Consider the following 20,795-nt stretch of genomic DNA (forward strand, 5'->3'; position numbering starts at 1 on the left):
GTATATATGTGTGTATATATATGTGTATGTATATATATGGGTATATATATGTGTGTGTATATATATGGGTACATATATATCTATATCTATATCTATATAGAAACACACAAAGATGACGTGAAATGCCCAAGGTCTCTAAATAAATAAATAGAGCCTACTTGCCTACTTGAGGTTTCCAAAAGGAACCCAGCCTTGGATTGGGGTCAGGCATATATTGGGTTTCCTCTACTAGAGGCGGTCAACACCAAGAAAAGCCTGAGGCCTGTCTGGCCCACCCCTTTCCCTTTGCTCCCTGGGGAGATGAGTCCCAAGCACCACCAGCCCAGCTCCATTTCTTACGTGTCAGCATCTCCATCCCACAATCAGAATCCTCCGATGGCAGGTGCCCAGCCATTGAGTCTGTCATTTCCTCAGAGGTTGGTGACGGGTCTGAAGACAAAACTCCAAATGACATGGGTGTCTTCTGCCTGTCATACTCCTGTCACAGTCCCTCAGGGACCACCCAGCCCAGTCTCCCCACAGACAAGGGTCCTTTTCTTTCCCTTTTTTTTTTTCATTTGAGATGGAGTCTCACTCTATTGCCCAGAGGAGGCTCATTAGCACTCCACTCTCATAGGCTGAGTTGAGCTCCTCCCCAAGGCTGGGGGTTGCCCTCCCGGCCCACGATACACACAGCGGGCCCTGTTCCTTCTCACCTGGCCCGCAGTCTTCACACATGCTGCCCTTGTCTGACCTGTGAAGGGAAGCAGCAAATGACACCTGTCAGCCAAGTCCAGGGCCACCCTGCCCCAGCCTTGCCCCTCCAGGCGGTCGGGGCCCACCGCGGTCGCCACGGCAGAAGGCATCCCTGTCCCCATCAGTCCCTGGCCCTCCAGGATGGTGCTCCCCACCTCCACCAGGGAGACAGATTCCCCGTGCCTTATCTCCAGGGACCACAATCTCCAGGGGTGGCCAAGCCAGGCACCTGCTCACTGTCCTGGGGTGAACCATCTGGGGATCCCCCTTCCTCACCATCTGTGAGCTCTGGGGCTCCTGGCTTGGCACAGTAGGGGTTTGATCACTCCTTGTGGGGGACTGAGACCTGCAGGGCCTGGAAAGTGTTAAGAATCTGGGGAGGGGGCTGGGGAATGAAGGTGGCAGGAACCCTGGGACAGATGATTTGGTTAATTCCCACCCACCCAGGGAGCTGCAGGGAGAGGCCTGATATGATGTGGGGATTCTGGGATAAACAGCCCACCTCTGCCCCTAAGAGGTCAGAACATGCTTGGGGGGTGTTGGTGGATGGTAACCAAGCTGACTGCTGGGGGCAAGGTCTGGTGGGCACTCGGGACAGGCATCGAACCTGGTGTTGGTATGTGTTTACGCATGTAAGTGTATATATATATGCATTCATGTTTTTTTTTGTGTGTGTGGCACAATCTTGGCTCAATGCAACCTCTGCTCCGGGGTTCAAGCGATTCTCCTGCCTCAACCTCCTGAGTGGCTGGGACTGCAGGCATATGCCACCATACCCGGCTAATTATTTTTGTATTTTTAGTAGAGACGGGGTTTCGTCATGTTGGCCAGGTTGGTTTCAAACTCCTGACCTCAGGTGATCTGCGTGTCTCAGCCTCCCAAAGTGTTGGGATTACAGGCGTGAGCCATCGTGCCTGGCCACATGTTTGTATTTTTGAGACAAGGTCTTAATCTGTTGTCCAGGCTGGAGTGCAGTGGTGCGATCATAGCTCACTGCAGCCTTGACCTCCCAGGCTCAAGCAATCCTCCCACCTCAGCCTCCCAAGTAGCTGGGACCACAGGTACCAGCCACCATGCCCAGCTAACTTTTTATGTTTTGTAGAGACAAGGGTCTCACTATGTTGCCCAGGCTGGTCTCAAACTCCAGGGGTCAAGAGATCCACCCACCTCACCTTCCCAAAGTGCTGGGATTACAGGAATGAGCCACCAAGCCCAGCCTGGTGTGGGCGTGTATTTATTTTGAGACAGAGTCTCGCTCTGTCACCCACCCAGGCTGTAGTGCAGTGGCATAATCTCAGCTCACTGCAACCTCTGCCTCCTGGGTTCAAGCGATTCTCCTGCCTCAGCCTCCCGAGTAGCTGGGATTACAGGTGCCTGCCACCACGCCCAGCTAATTTTTTATATTTTTAGTAGAGACGGTGTTTCACCATGTTGGTCAGGCTGGTCTCAAACTCCTGAACTCAGGTGATCCACCCACCTCAGACTCCCAAAGGGCTGGGATTACAGGTATAAGCCACTGCACCTGGCCTTTATTTTCATTTAATGAGAACCTCAGCCAGGCGCAGTGGCTCAGCCCTGTTATCCCAGCCCCTTGGGAGGCCAAGGCAGGAGGATCACTTGAGGCCAGGAGTTCAAGACCAACCTGAACAACATAGTGAGACCTTGGTCTCTGTTAAAAAAAAAAAAAATAGAGACGACCTCATTGAGGGCATACAGGAAATAAAACTAAGATATATTTTGGCTTTGTAAATCAGTGTTTTCACATACGGAATCGGCTGAACCTGGGAGGTGGAGGTTGGAGCGAAGTTGTGCTACTGCACTCCAGCCTGGGCAACAGGGTGAGATTCCATCTCAAAAAAACAAACAAAAAAAATCCAGGTGAGAACACAGGACAATTTGTTTAAAATAGTCGTCACATGAGTTAGCACATAGAAAAAAACATACAAAGGGTAGATACTAGGAATACTAGTGGTTGCCTGAGGAAGATGTGATTGCAGCTTTCCTTCATGTGTTACATAGTTTTTGGTATGTTTTGTTTTAAGAGACAGGGTCTTGCTCTGTTGCCCAGTGCAGTGGTGCAATCACAGCCCACTGCAGGCTCAACCTCTTGGGCTCAAGCAATTCTCCCGAATAGCTGGGACTACAGGTATATACCACCAAATCCAGTTAATTGTTTTATTTTTTGTAGAGATGGGGTCTTGCTATGCTGCCCAGGCTGGTTGTAAACTCCTGGGATCAAGCGATCCACCTGCCTCAGTCTCCTCAGTAGCTGGAACTAGAGGCGTGCACCAGCACGGCTGGCTACTTTTTAAAATTTTTTGTAGAGAAAGGGTTTCGCCATGTTGCCCACGCTGGTCTCGAATTCCTGGGCTCGAGCGATCCTCCCACATTGGCCTCCCAAAGTGCTAGGATTACAGACATGAGCCACTGCACCTGCTCCATGTGTTACACAGTTCTCTATCATTTAACTGTTTCATATCATACATGTGTAAACAGAAAAAGCACACACATGCAAAATCCTCTAATGTTTGCATTTTCTGTAGAGATGGAGTCTCACTATGTTGCCCAGGCTGATCTTAAACTGCTGGACTCAAGTGATCTGCCCACCTCGGCCTCCCAAAGTGTTGGGATTACAGGTATGAGCCACTGTGCCTGGACCTAAGTATTTATTTTAAGCCACTAGGTCTGGAGTAATTTGTTACATAGCAGCAGATAAATAATACACATATTTTCTATAGTGATCACATTTATAATTTAAATTGAGTTTAAAAGGCTGGGAGCAGTGGCTCATGCCTGTAATCCTAGCACTTTAGGAGCTGTGTCATCTTTGGAAAGGTACCTGAACTCTCTGTGCCTTAGAATCCATTTTCTAAAATGTGGGCGGGGCATGGTGGCTCATGCCTGTAATCCCAGCACTTTGGGAGGCCGAGTCAGGTGGATCATCTGAGGTCAGGAGTTCAAGACCAGCCTGGTCAACAAAGTGAAACCTGGTCTGTAGTAAAAACACAAAAATTAGCTGGGTGTGGTAGTGGGCACCTGTAATCCCAGCTACTGGGGAGGCTGAGGTTGGAGAATTGCTTGAACCCAGGAGGCAGAGGTTGCAGTGAGCCATGATCACGCCACTGCACTCCAGCCTGGATGACAGAGCAAGAATCTGTCTCAAAAACAAACAACAAAAAAGTGGATAGCAGCATCTACCTGGAAGAATTGTTGTGGGATCAACAGTGCAGAGAGTCTAGCAAGTATAAAAGAAAAAAAAGTATCAGGACCCTCTATAAATTTATCATGCCAAGAGGGAAGTTACACCCTGACCGAGTCACATAGCATGTTTGTAACTTCTGCTTCTTAAATTATAATTTATTCCTTCCTTATTATTTTCATTCTGCAAATGACTATGAGAGACCAGAGACTAGTAGTCCTCTCCTTACAATCACTTATCTTTGTTACAGATTAACTGCCTCCTTTATTGTTCTGTACCTAACTCACACCAGATGGCACAAAAGACCCCATGACTTACATCTTCAGTGTAGAAGGTAAAATACACCTTTCCCGGAAAAAGGACCACCTCGTCTGGGTGCAGTCGCTCATGCCTGTAATCCCAGTACTTTGGGAGGCCGAAGTGAGAGGACTGCTTATGCCCAGGAATTTGAGACTGGCCTGGGCAATGTGGTGAAACCCTGTCTCTACAAAAAATACAAAAATTAGTCAGGTGTGTTGGTGCATGCCTGTAGTCCCAGCTACTAGGGATGCCCAGGTGGGAGGATCGCTTGAGCCAGGGAGGCTGAGGCTGTAATGAGTTGCGATTGCACCACTACACTCCAGCCTGGGTGACAGAGTGAAAGAAAGACCACCTGGACCAATCAGATTGTTTTAACTATGTATTAAGCCTTAAACGGAGAGATGCTGAAATTCTGCTAAGCTTCCCTAAACTTTGTCTATGCAAGTGATCCCAAACTTCTAAGCCTTGGAACACTGTCTTCCACTCTTGGGTATCTGTGCTTCCCAGGTGGCCCTCCTTAAACTCTGTGCATGAATAAACTCCCTTTAGATTCTGACCCTGTTGATTATTTGAGGTTGACACACTGTGCAATATACATCAGAATACCAATTTTTTTTTTTTTTTTTTTTTTTAGACGGAGTCTCTCTCTGTCGCCCAGGCTGGAGTGCAGTGGCGCGATCTCGCCTCACTGCAACCTCTGCCTCCCGGGTTCAAGCAATTCTCTGCCTCTGCCTCAGTCTCCCAAGTAGCTGGTATTACAGGTGCCCGCTACCACGCCCGGCTAATTTTTGTATTTCTGGTAGAGACGGGGTTTCACCATGCTAGCCAGGATGGTCTTGAATTCCTGACCTCGTGATCCACCCGCCTCGGCCTCCCAAAGTGCTGGGATTACAGGCGTGAACCACTGCGCCCGGCCCGATCGCTTATATTTTTAAAAAGATGTTTTCTGCGTTTCCTAGCGCCTTGTACCCCCGCTACAAAGTTCCAAAGGCTTTAATGTTGTTGCAACGGCCATCAGCTGTCAAGATGGGGGGTTCAGCTCCCTAAAGCGGGGCAGCCTCAGAGGGAGCCGAGCCTGCCCAGGATGAGCGGCGCCGGGCGGCGGGGGACGCTGCGGGGTCCCCGGGACCTGGCTGGAGGAGGTGTTGGGGGGCGCACGTACCCAGCCTCAGGTGAGGCGAGTGTGCGGCAACGGCTGCAGCCGGAGCTAGCCGGCTTGCAGTGGCCATTGAGGAGCTTCTGCCCGACCTTCTGTTTGTGCCCGCCAGGCGACAACCGCTTGGTGTGCAGCGCCTGCTCGCTCAGCGTCAGGCCCTTGCTGCGCCCTACGCTGCAGGCTGGGAAGTCGCGCCGGTAGTAGTAGCACAGGCAGTGGGAAAGCTCCTCCTTGTAGCTTACCGGTGTTGGCCGCCGGGTCGGAGCCTGCGAACACTGACCGGCTGGCTGTGGCCACGCGTCTGCGCATGCGCGCTTCTGGATGACCCGGCAGCTGCTCCTCGAGTTCCGATTGGTTCCACATGAGGGGCGTGGCTCTCTGTCACTGGGACGCGCCTTCGTGACGTCACAGGCGCGGGCTCTCGGCGACGCAATAGCGCCAGGCCTTCCGCGACGTCAGAGTGAAGCTACAGTGCCTGGAGCTGGGCTGTTTTGTCTTCAGAGTGGTGCCTGGTAACCGCGACTTCCCCACCATGTTCTGTGTGTTGCTGGCTGGAGAAGGGTGGTTGACAAACTCTGACCCAGCACGGTGTTTCTGTGGGTCAAAACTAGAAAACTATATCCGGGCGCCGAGGTGGAAGGATCCCTTCAGGCCAGGAGTTAAAGAGCAGCCTAGGCAACGTGGCGCGACCCCATCTCTGTAGTCCCACCTCAGCTTCCCAGATACTTGAACCCCAAAGTTCAAGGCTGCAGTGAGCTATGATCCCATCACAGCACTCCAGCCTGCGAGACTGAGGTAAACCCTGTCTAAAAAAGTAAAAAAACTATCCAAGTGTGCAACAGGGAGGGACTGCTTAAAGAAAACAGAATTGTATGTTCAAATACTTTTAACAAGTGCAAAATGTATAGGCTGAAATAAATAGAGCTGGCCGAGCGCGTTTGCTCACGCCTGTAATGCCAACATTTTCGGTGCCCTAGGCAGGCCATCACTTGAAGTCAGGAACTCGAGACCAACCTGGCCAACATGGTGAAACCCCATCTCTACTAAAAATATAAAAATTAGGCCGGGCACCTTGCATCGTTTCAGGGGGCTGACACCTCCCTAAGGGCCCGGTAATTGAATCCCTCTGATTTGAGAGTGAGAAACCTTGGCTCAGTTCTTCCCAGGGGGATCAGCCCAGGGGTAAGCGAGGAGAGGCCAGAAAGCAGGACCCATGAGAAGGACCCCCTCCTGGAGTTTGAGGCCCATTCCTTCCTGCCCCTGCGTCTCCTCTTTCCAGGACTCCTCCCTGCTCTGCCGCACTCCTGGGGCCATGGCCATGGGGGGCTGCATTTGGGTACAGGCCCCAGCGGCAACCCTGGGCCCAAAATGGGCGGGCTCACCTGGAGGGGATCAGAGTAACATGGCAAGAAGCGGGAAAAGCCGCGCTGGAACCGCACCTCTCTGCCCCCTGATGTCAGTGGGTGCACTCTTCCCTCACCTCACTCAGGCAGCGGCATGAGTTCCATGGGAGCACTGTCCTGCTCCCTCAGCTGCCTCTTTTTAGTCTTGGGGCTACCATAACACTTTCCCTTCCCCAGCCCTGCCAACCTGGTGGCACATTGGGCTTCCCTCTTACACGGTCCTGGGGACAGGCCCGTCTTGTATCATACCTGCAGCGAGACCCTTTTTTTCTCCAGGGCCTGGGGAGCAGCCAGGCTTCATGAGCTAAATACAGATCTGAACCATACCAAGCTGGGATTGGGGTACATACTCTCCTCCTCTGAAAACTAGCTAGGGGTTCAAACTTGGTGAGAGGGAGAGTGTGACAGAGCCAGACCAGACAAGGACTGATCACCTGGAAAAACCTGCCATCAAAGACCTTGACGAGTGCTGGGTGCGGTGGCTCACGCCTGTGATCCCAGCACTTTGGGAGGCTGAGAGAGGTGGATCACTTGAGGCCAGGAGTTCAAGTCCAGCCTGGGCAACATGGCAAAACCATTATCTCTACTAAAAAAATTAGCTAGGTATGCTACGCTCCTATAATCCCTGCTATTCGGGAGGCTGAGGCAGGAGAATCGTTTGAACTGGAGAGGTAGAGGTTGAAGTGAGCCAAGATCGTGCCACTGTACTCCAGCCTGGGAGACAGAGTGAAACTGTGTCTCAAAAAAAAGAAAAAAGAAAATGGCTTTGGCAGAGGGGCTGGCCTGGCAGTGCCTTACCTTGGGTTTCTCCTGGGTAGGCCTCTGCCATGAGGAGGCACTTCCTTCTGCCTGTCCATGGCCCACAGCAAAGGAATGTCTGCTTCTGGGGGTTGGGTGGGGGACTGCTGGCAGAACTGGAAACCTTCTTCAGGTGGGGTTTTTTTTTTTTTTTGAGACGGAGTCTCACTCTGTCACCCAGGCTGGAGGGCAGTGGCACAATCTCAGCTCACTGCAACCTTCACCCCCTCCCCGCGCCCCCCGCCGGGTTTAAGTGATTCCCATGTCTCAGCTTCCTGAGTAGCTGAGATTGCAGGCATGCGCCACCACACCTGTCTAATTTTTGTAGAGACGGGGTTTCACCATGTTGGCCAGGCTGGTCTGGAACTCCTGACCTGAAGTGATCTGCCCACCTCGGCTTCCCAAAGTGCTGGGATTACAGGCGTGAGCCACTGCGCCTGGCCCCTTCAGGTGGGTATTGAGGCTTCACTACAATACTAGTTCCCCGTTGCTGCTGCAATAAATTACCACACACTTAGTGGCTTAAAACAGCACAGAGGTATTCCTTTACATTTCTGAAGGCCAGAATTCTAAAGTCAGTCCCACTGAGTCAACGTGGAAGCAGGGTCAGTGCCTTCCCAGGCTCTGCGGGAGAATCTGTTTCCTGGCCCTGGAGGCGGCCTGTACTCCTCAGCTTGTGCTGCCCTTCTCGAATGACTCGAGTTTCCTGCTTTCATCACTACACCTCCCACCGCTCTCCATCACCTGCTCTGCTCTTATAAGGATCCAGGTGAGTACATAAACCCTGTGGGGACAAGCTGGCCAAAGACTCTTAACTTCATTATACTTGCAAAGCCCCTTTTGCCATATAAGGTCATGTTCACCGGTTCCAGGGATTATGATGTGGGCATCTTGGGGGCATCAGCCTACTACAGCTAGGCTGCAAAACTATTACACCCTCCTGGTGTTTCAATGATTGGGAGAAAAAGGGTTGGGATTTTTTGCTTTGGGGTCCCTGTTAAACTTGTATCTGTAAGGTCTGGGGTCTCTCTTAACCTTGTGTTTTTGTTTTTTCTTTTTTGAGACAGAGTCTTGTTCTGTCATCCAGGCTGGCAGTGGCGCAGTCTCAGCCCACTGCAACATCCACCTCTTGGGTTCAAGGAATTCTCCTGCCTTAGCCTCCCGAGTAGCTGAGACTACGGGCGCCTGCCACTAAGCCTGGCTAAGTTTTGTATTTTTGGTAGAGACGGGGTGGGACTGGGGGGTGGGGGAGGGGAGGGGGTTTTCCACTGTGTTGCCCTTAGCTCAAAGCGATCTGCCCAGCCTCTGCTCCCGAAATGCTAGGATTACAGGCCTGCACCACTACCACTGTAAAATCTTACTTCCATACAGCTGAGACATGTTTTAGGAAGTTTGCTAAAAGACCCCTGGAGACCTCTTCATTGTGGCCTCCCTGTTGTCATGTTTAATTTGATTGATCTTTTCTGCGCTCCTGCTTTTCATAAATTAAAAGGCTGAAAAGAGGTACTAAACTTTAAAACTTCTCTTATAGTCTCCCATTAAACTAATTCTAAGAACCACCAAAAAGGGGAAAAATTTTTTTGAAAGCAGTAAAATGATATGGTCTGTTAGGATGTAAAATACAGGAAATAAGTCATTATATGTTATTGCTGCTGTGGTATAGGGATGTATTATTGAGAATCAACTTCTGGTCAGTTTTCAGAAAAATGGAATAGTCGTATCACTGATCTACGTAAACAAGTTGAAGAATTGTCTGAAAGAAAATACAGTGTGTCTAAACTGGAAAAGTCCTGTAATAGTTTGTTCATGAGCATTTACACAATGGAGTTACTGTTCATCATGGGGGTACTGTGGACAAGCTCAGGGCTGCTGGTGAGTCATGCCATCCTTACACGTCTTTCCTTGTAAGGTACTTTGTAGTGTCTGTCTAAATATTAGAAACTTTCTTTGTTTCTAGATTACTAGAAAGCTAAGGAAAAGTTGTAGTTCTCTAATTATCAATTAGCATTTCTTTTATACTTTCAGTGTGGATATTTGGGATTTCTTTATATATTTATTGCAAAGCCCTAGATCTTAGGGATTTGACTGAAAAAAAATATATATATACACGTATATATATATGCGTGTATATATACACGTATATATATATATATATATTTTTTTTTTTTTTTTTTTGAGATGGAGTCTCGCCCTGTCACCGCGGCTGGAGTGCAGTGGCATGATCTCAGTTCACTGCAACCTCCGTCTGCCAGGTTCAAGCAATTCTCTGCCTCAGCCTACCAAGTAGGTGGGATTACAGGCGCCTGCCACCATGCCCCACTAATTTTTGTATTTTTAGGTGAGCCAAGGTTTCACGATCTTGGCCAGGCTGGTCTTGAACTCTAGACATTGTGATCCACCCACCTCTGCCTCCCAAAGTGCTGGGATTATAGGCGTGAGCCACCGTGCCTGGCCAAATAATATTTTTTTAAACTAATTGTTTCTCTCAATCTGCTATGTTAAATTCGTTATTCGGCTGGGCGCAGTGGCTCACACCTGTAATCCCAGCACTTTGGGAGGCCGAGGCAGGCAGATCACCTGAGGTGGGAGTTCGAGACTAGCCTGACCTACTAAAAATACAAAATTATCTGGGCGTGGTGGCGCATGCCTTTAGTCCCAGCTACTTGGGAGGCTGAGGCAGGAGCATTGCTTGAACCCGGGAGGCGGAGGTTGCAGTGAGGCAAGATGGCACCACTGCACTCTAGCCTGGGCAACAAGAGCAAAATTCTATCTGAAGAAAAAATTCGGTATTCACCAAGATGCCTCTATTGTTTCTGCCTTTGTCTTGATGCATCGCTGAGTTGACATTAGATTTCAAATTCTTCTTTTCCCTTATCCTATTCTATCCTAAAGCCACCTTTATATAATGATGAAAGAAATTAGCAATTTGTTATTATCATCTCTCTGATGGTATATAGTAAATGCTCACCTAAAAATAGCAACAACCAGTGAAAAACATCATGTGTTTTTCTGTTTTTATTTGGATCACTATTTATTTTGCAATCTACTAGCAACCTGTAGAATTGTATGACATGCAGAATTTTAACTGAAGTGATTTAAGTGAATATTTAAACGTGATAAACCATATCGATGGTGTTTATGTTAATATACTTGAACATTTTTTCTTCATCATGAGTAATATAACCTATCCCTCAATGAAAGTCTAGAATTAGAGTAAATTTACTAATGAATTAAATAAGTTTTCCATAATATTTTTAGTTATGAGCTTAAGGTTCTTTTAGTGTTTCTTCCACGTTTTAATAGTGTACGCCTTTTTTGCCTTTGTTTTTTATTGGTTCGTTTTAAAGCAAAAACCTCATAAGATGTGCTATTTGGAAGCACTGTAACCTAGTGGTAACGTCTTAGGCTCTGGGGACACAGCCTGGCCACATCTCTTCTCCTTTCTGAGCCTTAATATCCTCTTTTGTGTTCATGAGAACTGAATATCTATCCCGAAGATTTGATAAGGTAGTAAAGTGCTTCACATAATACCAGGCATATAAATACATAGTAAATGTTTCCTTCTTATGTTTTTATTGGTTGATTGATTGAGACAGAATCTCGCTCTGTTACCCAGGCTGGAGTGCAGTGGTACTATCTCGGCTCACTGCAACCTCTGCCTCCCGGGTTCAAGAAATTTTGCTGCTTCAGCCTCCAGAGTAGCTGGGATTACAGGCGTGTACCACCATGCCCAGCTAATTTTTGTATTTTTAGTAGGGACAGAGTTTTTTGTCTTGTAGGCCAGGCTGGTCTCGAACTCCTGACCTCAAGTGATCCACCTGCCTCCCAAAGTGCTGGGATTACAGGCGTGAGCCACCACACCTGGCCTGTGTTTTTATTATATTGTTAGTACTATTCTGAATAAAAATAATTTGCTATTACAGTTTTATAAATTGACTATGACCATTTTATAAATGTCAGTGCTTTTTATAAGGTGAAACAGATTATGTTGTGGGGCTTTTATTGTGATGCTGATTTATTAGATTATTTTGTTTAAAGACAATAATGTTCAGCTGTTGTGAAATTATAAAAACGATCTTCACGTTTCATAATTTTAATGCAATATTAGTGGTAATTACCTTAGGGAAAGATAGTTTTGTTGCGATATATAATACTGAAGTTTAGTGTACAGCAAAGGATATTAAACCTAAGTCAGCACTAATGTGTTATATGGTACACTTGAAACTTTAGTACAAATATCAATGTTTAGCAAGTAGACATTAACACAATGATAGCAAAAAAATGGAGCTGTTCTGATGGGAGACCATTGATTATGTTTGATTTTAATACTTCCCATGCTCTTGACTTTTTGTTTCTTTGAGAGAGAGTCTTGCTCTGTCACCCAGGCTGGAGTGCAGTGGCACCATCTCAGCTCACTGCAACCTCCACCTCTCAGGTTCAAGCGATCCTCTCGCCTCAGCCTCCCCAGTAGCTGGAACTACAGGCGAGTGCCACCTCGCCCTGCTAATTTTTGTATTTTTAGTAGATACGGGGTTTCACCATGTTGGCCATGCTGATCTGGAACTCCTGACCTCGGCTGATCAACCTTCCTCAGCCTCACAAAGTGCTAGGGTTACAGGCGTGAGCCACCACGCCTGGCCAGCTCTTGACTTTTTATAGCTGTTGTATTATTTTAATCTTGAGTAAATAAATGCTTGCTGAAATGTTGCAGTTCACAAGAATCTTCTGCTTCTGTTATGTAAAAAATTATTTGTAAAAGTCCAATAAGGTTACACTAATGTTTATGTTTTGAAAATATTACCTCTTCCATTTAGTACTATATGTATTAAATAAAATTAGATGGTGATTTTTTTTGGCTTTATAATGTGGTTCAGATTTTTGTAGAAAGTCTGGCTGTGTCTACATTGCCTTAAAGCAATGGGATATTTCTCTTTTTTTTTTTTTTTTTTTTTTTTTTAGCTAGAGTTTTGCTCTTATTGCCCATGGTGGAGTACAATGGTATGATCTCGGCTCACTGCAACATCTGCCTCCCAGGTTCAAGCAATTCTCCTAGCTCAGCCTCCTGAGTAGCTGTGATTACAGGCACCCACCACCACGCCCGCCTAATTTTTGTATTTTTAGTAGAGTTAGGGTTTCACCATGTTGGCCAGGCGGGTCTCAAACTCCTGACCTCAGGTGATCCTCCCGCTTCAGCCTCCCAAAGTGCTGGGATTATAGGCGTGAACCACCTCGCCCCACCAGGAATCTTTTTTAAGAAGGCTATCTACTTATGGAATTCCTTGCAAAGGAAAGGATTCATTTTGTGATTAAAAAGTAAGACTCTTGGGTTCTTGTTGGACTCCTCTGTTCTTAGTAATATATCTTCGTTATTGTTGACAAATATTCATTCACCACTAGGGTTATATTTAATTGTTTGAGTTATTTTATGTTTTTTTGTTGTTGTTGTTTTGAGACGGAGTCTTGCTCTGTAGCCCAGGCTGGAGGGCAGTGGCTCAGTCTTGGCTCACTGCAACCTCTACCTCCCAGCTTTAAGCAATTCTCCTGCCTCAGCCTCCCGAGTAGCTGGGAGTACAGGTGCCTACCAACATGCCCAGCTGATTTTTGTATTTTTAGCAGAGATGGGGTTTTACCATTATTGGCTAGGCTGGTCTTGAACTCCTGAGCTTGTGATCCACCTGCCTCGGACTCCCAAAGTGCTGGGATTACAGACTTGAGCCACCGCGCCCAGCGTATTATATGTATTTTTATCTACCATTTTTTAATTTGGGTCCAACATTGAGTCAGTCATGCCAGTGTTAGCTTTTGAAACATGAACACTGCCCGCACCTGACTGGCATGCAACTGACATTTTCTTTCACAATTTTCTGCTACTTTTGCTAAAAATAATAGTATCCATGTCTTGCTTTTAGACCTGAGATTTTTATACCATATATGGGAATATATGATTGTTCTTCTAGATGTTAGTGGAAGATAGTCTTGAATGCAATGTGATATTAAAGGATCCCATTTAAGATTTTTGTAATATGCTTCAAAGACCTGTAGGTTGTAAAGTAGGTCACCTGTGAGGACACATGCTCCATGAAGCACCTTATGAGACATTTTACAATTATTATTTTGTTTTGTTACTCTGTAGAAACCTCAAATGAAGGTTTAGTTGCACTCAAGCATCCAGATTGTCTTTTCTTAATTTTTTTTCTTCCCTGAGATGGACTCTTGCTCTGTCACCCAGGTTGAAGTGCAGTGGCATGGCCTTGGCTCACTGTAGCCTCCACCTCCTGAGTTCAAGCAATTCTCTTGCTTCAGCCTCCCGAGTAGTTGGGATTACAGGCACCTGCCACCACGCACAGCTAATTTTTGTATTTTTAGTAGAGACAGTGTTTCACCATGTTGGCCAGGCTGGTCTAGAACTCCTGACCTTGTGATCTGCCAGTCTCGGCCTCCCAAAGTGCTGGGATTACAGGTGTGAGCGATCGTGCCCAGCCTGTCTTGTCTTTTCAAAACCATCCTTGGTGATTCAATGTTAAATATATACTAGTGGATGTTACTTTGCTGAATATTGCCTAGTGAATATTAAGTAGTCTCACCTTTCAGACATGAACTTATGAATTTAAGACATGAAGATTTACAGCTTGATAAACCAGCTTCAGGAGGTAGGTCTTCAGTCTTGAGTCAGATTAGAAGATTATGTGCAGGCTGGCCGTGGTGGCTCACACCTGTGATCCCAGCACTCTGGGAGGCCAAGGTGGGTGGATCATGAGGTCGGGAGATCGAGACAATCCTAACAGGATGAAACCCCATCTCTACTAAAAGTACAAAAACTTAGACGGGTATCGTAGTGGGCGCCTGTAGTCCCAGCTACTCGGGAGGCTAAGGCAGGAGAATGGCATGAGCCTGGGAGGCGGAGCTTGCAGTGAGCCGAGATCCCGCCACTGCACTCCAGCCTGGGTGACAGAGTGAGACTCCATCTCAAAAAAAAAAAAAAAAAAAGATTATGTGCAATAATTATTGAATGCTTGACATTGTTTTTTTAAAATGGTACCTTCCACATGAAATAATATGCTTGTAACTATTAATTATGTTCCAGGACAGGAGAATTCATGTTGTCAAAATTCTTTTTTTTTTTTAAATTTTTTTTTTCTTTTTGAGACGGAGTTTTGCTCTTGTTGCCCAGGCTAGAGTGCAATGGCACAATCTAGGCTCATGCAACCTCTGCCTCCTGGGTTCAAGCAATTCTCCTGCCTCAGCTTACTGAGTAGCTGAGATTACAGGCATGCGCTGCCACACCCGGATATTTTTAATAGAGTTGGGGTTTCTCCATGTTTGTCAGGCTAGTCTCATACTCCCAACCTAAGATGATCCACCCATCTCGGCCTCCCAAAGTACTGGGATTACAGGCCAGAGCTACCCCGCCCGGCCTCATTTGTCAAAATTCTAATACTCTCTAAAACAGTGAACTCATTTTCTTTTTTTAACCCATTATAAATACATGTAAATGTTGCATTTATGGGTAGACAGAACTAAAAGAACAAAATTTGGCCTACTTTTGAGATGCAAGATTTATCTGGCATAATGCATTGAACAGGTTATTATTGAAGTCTACACCAGTCACCTGAACAAGCATTCATGAAACGTCCATGATACCCAGGACACAAGAATGTTTCCTTTTAGAGTATAGAGCCATGCATATCATCTCTTAATTGTTTAGATGTGTTTCGAAAGAAATAGAAATAGAATTGGTTTTCTTACTTGTTTTGCCTCTGGAGTGAAATGGGGACAAAACAGAATGGAATCACACTGTTAAGATTTACTAAAATGGAAGGATTGCAGCAAGATCATATCCCTAGTCTCCCCATAGCAAATGGCACCTGCTAGCTGTTCTTTTCTTTTTTTTTTTTTGAGATGGAGTCTTGCTCTGTCACCCACACTGGAGTGCAGTGGCATGATCTCAGCTCACTGCAACATCCATCTCCCAGGTTCAGGCAATTCTCCCTGGCTCAGCCTCCCAAGTAGCTGGCATCACAGGCACCTGCCAAAAGGTCTGCGTAATTTTTGCATTTGTAGTAGAGTTGGGGTTTCACCATGTTGGCCAGGCTGGTCTCAAACTCCTGACCTCAGGTGAGCCTCCCACCTTGGCCTCCCAAAGTGTTGGGATTACAGGCATGAGCCACTGCGCCTGGTCATATGTTTTTTTATAATGTTGTTTTATTTTAGGAAAGTAAATACAATGAGTAGGACTCAGCTCCATCAGCTCCACAATTCTCTTACTTTTTTGTTTGTTTGTTTGTTTGTTTTTTGAGATTGAGTTTTGCTCTTGTTGCCTAGGCTGGAGTACAATGCTGTGATCTCAGCTCACTGCAGCCTCTGCCTCCTGGGTTCAAGCAGTTCTCCTGCCTCAGCCTCCCGAGTAGCTGGGATTACAGGTGCCTGCCACCTTGCCTGGCTACGTTTTTATTTTTAGTAGAGACGTGGATTCACCATGTTTGCTAGGCTGGTCTCGAACTCCTGACCTCAGTTGATTCACTTTTCTTGGCCTCCCAAAGTGCTGGGATTACAGGTGTGAGTCACTGCACTTATCTGTAATGGGATATTTCACTGCAGACTTTGATGAACAGAACATTAGCATTTTTGGTGGTGTTTTTATTTTACTCATAATATTTTTCTTTGGACTCAATTACAGTAACAGAAGTAAAGATCAAATTATAAAAATTAAAGAGCAATACACATTCAATAATTATTATTTTCTACATATTGTGTTTAAATGATACGCTTTTTTCTTTTTGTCTTTATAGCTCAAGCTGTAAAAGCCAAAGGTCCACCCCTTTTTTCCAGTCTCAAGCTGAAGATCTTTATGTAGAAGGCCTTCCCCACAGGAATTTTTTTTTTTTTTTTTTTGGTGACAGAGTTTTTACTCTTGTCGCCCAGGCTGGAGTGCAATGGCATGATCTAGGCTGCAGTACAATGCTGTGATCTCAGCTCACTGCAGCCTCTGCCTCCTGGGTTCAAGCGATTCTCTTGCCTCAGTCTCCTGAGTACCTGGGATTACAGGCGCCCGCCACTACACCAGGCTAATTTTGTATTTTTAATAGAGATGGGGTTTCACCATGTTGGCCAGGCTGGTCTGGAACTGCTGAACTCAGGTGATCCTCCTGCTTCAGCCTCCCAGAGTGCTGGGATTACAGGCATGAACCACTACGCTAGGCCAGGAATTTTTTTTGTTGTTGTTTTTGTTTTTGTTTTTGAGACACAGTCTTGCTCTGTGCCCAGACTGGAGTGCAGTGGAGCAATCTCGGCTCACCGCAACCTCCGCCTCTTGGATTCAAGTGATTCACTTGCCTCAGTCTCCTGAGTAGCTGGGACTACATGCGCAAGTCACCATGCCTGGTTAATTTTTTTGTATTTTTAGTAGAGATGGGGTTTCTTTTTTTTTTGAGACGGAGTCTCGCTCTGTCGTCCAGGCTGGAGTGCAGTGGCACGATCTCGGCTCACTGCAAGCTCCGCTTCCCGGGTTCACGCCATTCTCCTGCCTCAGCCTCCCAAGTAGCTGGGACGATAGGCGCCCGCCACCACGCCCGGCTAATTTTTTGTACTTTTAGTAGACATGGGGTTTCACCGTGTTAGCCAGGATGGTCTCGATCTCTTGACCTCATGATCCACCTGCCTCAGCCTCCCAAAGTGCTGGGATTACAGGTGTGAGCCACCGTGCCTGGCCAAGACAGGGTTTCACTATGTTAGCCAGGCTTGTCTGGTAATCCTGACTTCATCATCCACCCGCCTTGGCCTCCCAAATTGCTGGGATTACAGGCATGAGCCACTTTGCCCCACGAGAAATTTTTTTTAGGAAGGCTATCCACTTACAGAATTCCTGGCTTTGAGAGGATATTACTTGCAATGGAAAGGATTTGTTTTGTGATTAAAAAGTAAGACTCCTGGATTCTTATTTGACTCTTATCTCTCTTGTGAGTAATACATCTTTTTTATTGTTGACAAATATTTACCACTACGGTTATATTTACTTAAGTTTGACTTATATTATGGGTTTTTTTTTTTTTTTTTGATGGAGTTTCTCTCTGGTTGCCCAGGCTAAAGTGCAATGGTGTGATCTCGGCTCACTGCAACCTCTGCCTCCCAGGTTCAAGTGATTCTGCCTCAGCCTCCTGAGTAGCTGGGATTAAAGGCATGTCCCACCAAGCCCAGGTAATTTTGTATTTTTACTAGAGACAGGGTTTCTCCATGTTGGTCAGGTCTCAAACTCCTGACCTCAGGTGATCCACCTACCTCAGCCTCCCAATGTGCTGGGATTACAGATGTGAGCCACTGCACCCGGCCTATTTTAAGTATTTTTATCTTCCACTTTTTAATATATCTGGGTCCAACATTGAGTCAGTCATGCCAGTGTTAGCTTTTGAAACATGAACACTGCCCGCACCTGACTGGCATGCAACTGACATTTTCTTTCACAGTTTTCTGCTACTTTTGCTAAAGAAAATAGTATCCGTGTCTTGTTTTTAGGCCTGAGATTTTTGTGGCATATGTGGGAATATATGATTGTTTCTCTAGTTGTGTAGAGGAAGATAGTCTTGAATGCAATGTGATATTAAAGGATCCCATTTAAGATTTTTGTAATATGCTTCAAAGACCTGTGGGTTGCAGAGTTACCACTTTACTTGTGAGAACACATGCTCCATGAAGCAGCTTATGAGACAATTTACAATATTATTTTGTTTCGTTACTCTGTAGAAACCTCAAATGAAGATTTAGTTGTGCTCAATCATCCAGATTGTCTTTTCTTAATTTTTTTTTTTTTCCAAGATGGAGTCTCTTTCTATTACCCAGGCTGGAGTGCAGTGGCATGATTTCGACTCACTGCAACTTCCACCTCCTGGGTTCGGGCAATTATCCTGTCTCAGCCTCCTGAGTAGCTGGGATTACAGGCACCTACCACCACGCCCGGCTGAGTTTTGTGATTTTAGTACAGATGGGGTGCCACCATGTTGGCCAGGCTTGTCTCAAACTGCTGACCTCGTGATCTGCCTGCCTCTGCCTTCCAAAGTGTTGGGATTTCAGACGTAAGCCACCGTGCCCAGCCTGCCTTGTCTTTTCAAAACCACCCTTGGTGATTAAATGTGAAATATGTACTAGTGGATATTACTTTGCTGAACATTGCCTAGTGAATATTAAGTATTTATTCTTACCTTTCAGACATGAACTTATGAATTCAACACATGAAGATTTACAGCTTGACAAACCAGCTTCAGGAGGTAGGCATTCAGTCTTAAGTCAGATTAGAAGATTATGTGCAATAATTACCTAATGCTTAACATTTTTTAATGATGCTTTCCATATTAAATAATATGCCTCTAACAATTATGTGCTAGGACAGGAGAATTCATATTTTCAAAATTCTAATACTCTCTAGAACAGTAAACTCATTTTCTTTTTATTAACCCATTATAAATACATGTAAATATTGCATTTATGGGTAGACAGAACTAAAAGAACAATGTTTGTCCTACTTTTGAGATGCAAGATTTTATCTGGCATAATGCATTGAACGGGTTATTATTGAAGTCTACACCAGTCACCTGACCAAACATTCATCAAATGTCTATGATACCCAGGACATAAGTTTTTCTTTTATAATATGGAGCTGTGCATATCATCTCTTATTGTTAGATGTGTTTTGAAAGAAATAGAAATAGAATTGATTTTCTTACTAGTTTTGGCTCTGGAGTGGAGTGGGGACAAAACAGAATGGAATCACACTATTTAGATTTACTAAAATGGAAGGATTGCAGCAAGATCATATCCCTAGTCTCCCCATAGCAAATGGCACCTGCTGTTTTTTTGTTTGTTTGTTTGTTTGTTTTTTTGAGATGGAGTCTTGCTCTGTCACCCACACTGGAGTGCACTGGCATCATCTCAGCTCACTGCAACCTCTTTCTCACGGGTTCGAGCAATTCTCCCTGGCTCAGCCTCCCAAGTAGCTGGGATTACAGGCAGCTGCCACCAGGCCTACCTAATTTTTGTATTTTTAGTAGAGATGGGGTTTCACCACGTTGGTCAGGCTAGTCTCGAACTCCTGATCTCAGGTGATCCACCTGCCTCGACCCACTGAAGTGCTGGGATTATAGTCGTGAGCTGCCATGCCCGGCCGTCTTACTGTTTTTAATGTGCACTCATTATTAAAGTTTTAGTCGTAACAGGAGAGAGAGTCAGGTAATGGAAACCCATATGCTTTTTACTGAGTACATTTTTCTGTACAGTCAAGGGTTTTATGCACGAAGAGTGAGACTGTTGGGAATCCTTTTTATTGGGCTGTACTTGTGCCTGGGTGCCGCTCTGCGGTAACAGAGAGAGCTTTGACAGCAGCCACCACTGCATTTGAAGATGAAGCCTCAGCGAAGCTCTCTTTTCTGTCTTGCTCCTTAGACACTTCATCAACACCTCAAATACTTAGTTTTGATATTTCCTACAACATCTTTTGCCTCCCAAAGTCACTGTCTGCCCCACTTTTATTCTGCTTCTCAGCAGAATTCTAGGTTGTTGTCACCTGCTCCCCAATACTCTTTTAAAAACTATTTTTATGGAAATTTTCAAACCTTGTGGGTTCTTGCTTGGCTCCTCCCTGTCTCATTTTCAGTCTCTTGAGGCCCCTGCCCTTATCCTCTCTACACTGGGGAGTGCCAGCCAGCAGCTTCACCCTGAGCCCTCTTTCTTTTTTCTTACTGTGTCTTCTTTACAGACAATCCCACCCTGCCCACTTCTTAAAAATATTATATTGTCTGTGTCATTGAGACTCTCATTTCTGGCCCTGAAGATGCCCCTCGTACTAGACCTTTGTATTTGCCTACCTGTTTGATTCCTCCTCAGACCTCATGTGTCCCAGGCAGAGTCTCCATTCCCCTTTTCAGGAGCTCCTCTCAGGGTCTACCAGCTGCCCAAGCCAGATGCCCAGGAGTTACGCTGAGGTGTGATTTCCTGCCTTCCCACATCCAGCCTAGCAAGGCCTCCTGACTCCGCCCTGAACAGAAAGCTCAGATCCTACCCCATCCTCCTTCACTGCCCTCCAGCGCTCAGTGGGAGTCATGCCACAGTGCAGCCAGGTCAGTTCATTGAAAGTAGGAGGTGGAGCCTGTCATTCTCTGGACTGTCATCTGTAGTGGTTTTCACTATACTTGGAGTAAACCTCACAGCCCCTGATGGG

The 20,795-nt window shown here is 46.0% G+C and overlaps 1 long non-coding RNA gene across 1 annotated transcript in view; it reads left to right on the forward strand.

Annotated features, from left to right (window-relative positions):
- The first annotated feature begins 5,776 nt into the window (after positions 1-5,776).
- Positions 5,777-20,795, forward strand: part of LOC107975847 (uncharacterized) — a 52,515-nt gene continuing 37,496 nt past the window's right edge. The window contains exons 1-5 of the long non-coding RNA XR_010158473.1: positions 5,777-6,185; positions 7,920-8,360; positions 9,287-9,463; positions 17,671-17,785; positions 18,791-18,849. This is a non-coding gene — a long non-coding RNA (uncharacterized LOC107975847). The remainder of the gene's footprint in view (positions 6,186-7,919; positions 8,361-9,286; positions 9,464-17,670; positions 17,786-18,790; positions 18,850-20,795) is intronic.

This window comes from Pan troglodytes, chromosome 6, assembly GCF_028858775.2.
Source record: "Pan troglodytes isolate AG18354 chromosome 6, NHGRI_mPanTro3-v2.0_pri, whole genome shotgun sequence".
Lineage (NCBI taxonomy): Eukaryota > Metazoa > Chordata > Mammalia > Primates > Hominidae > Pan > Pan troglodytes.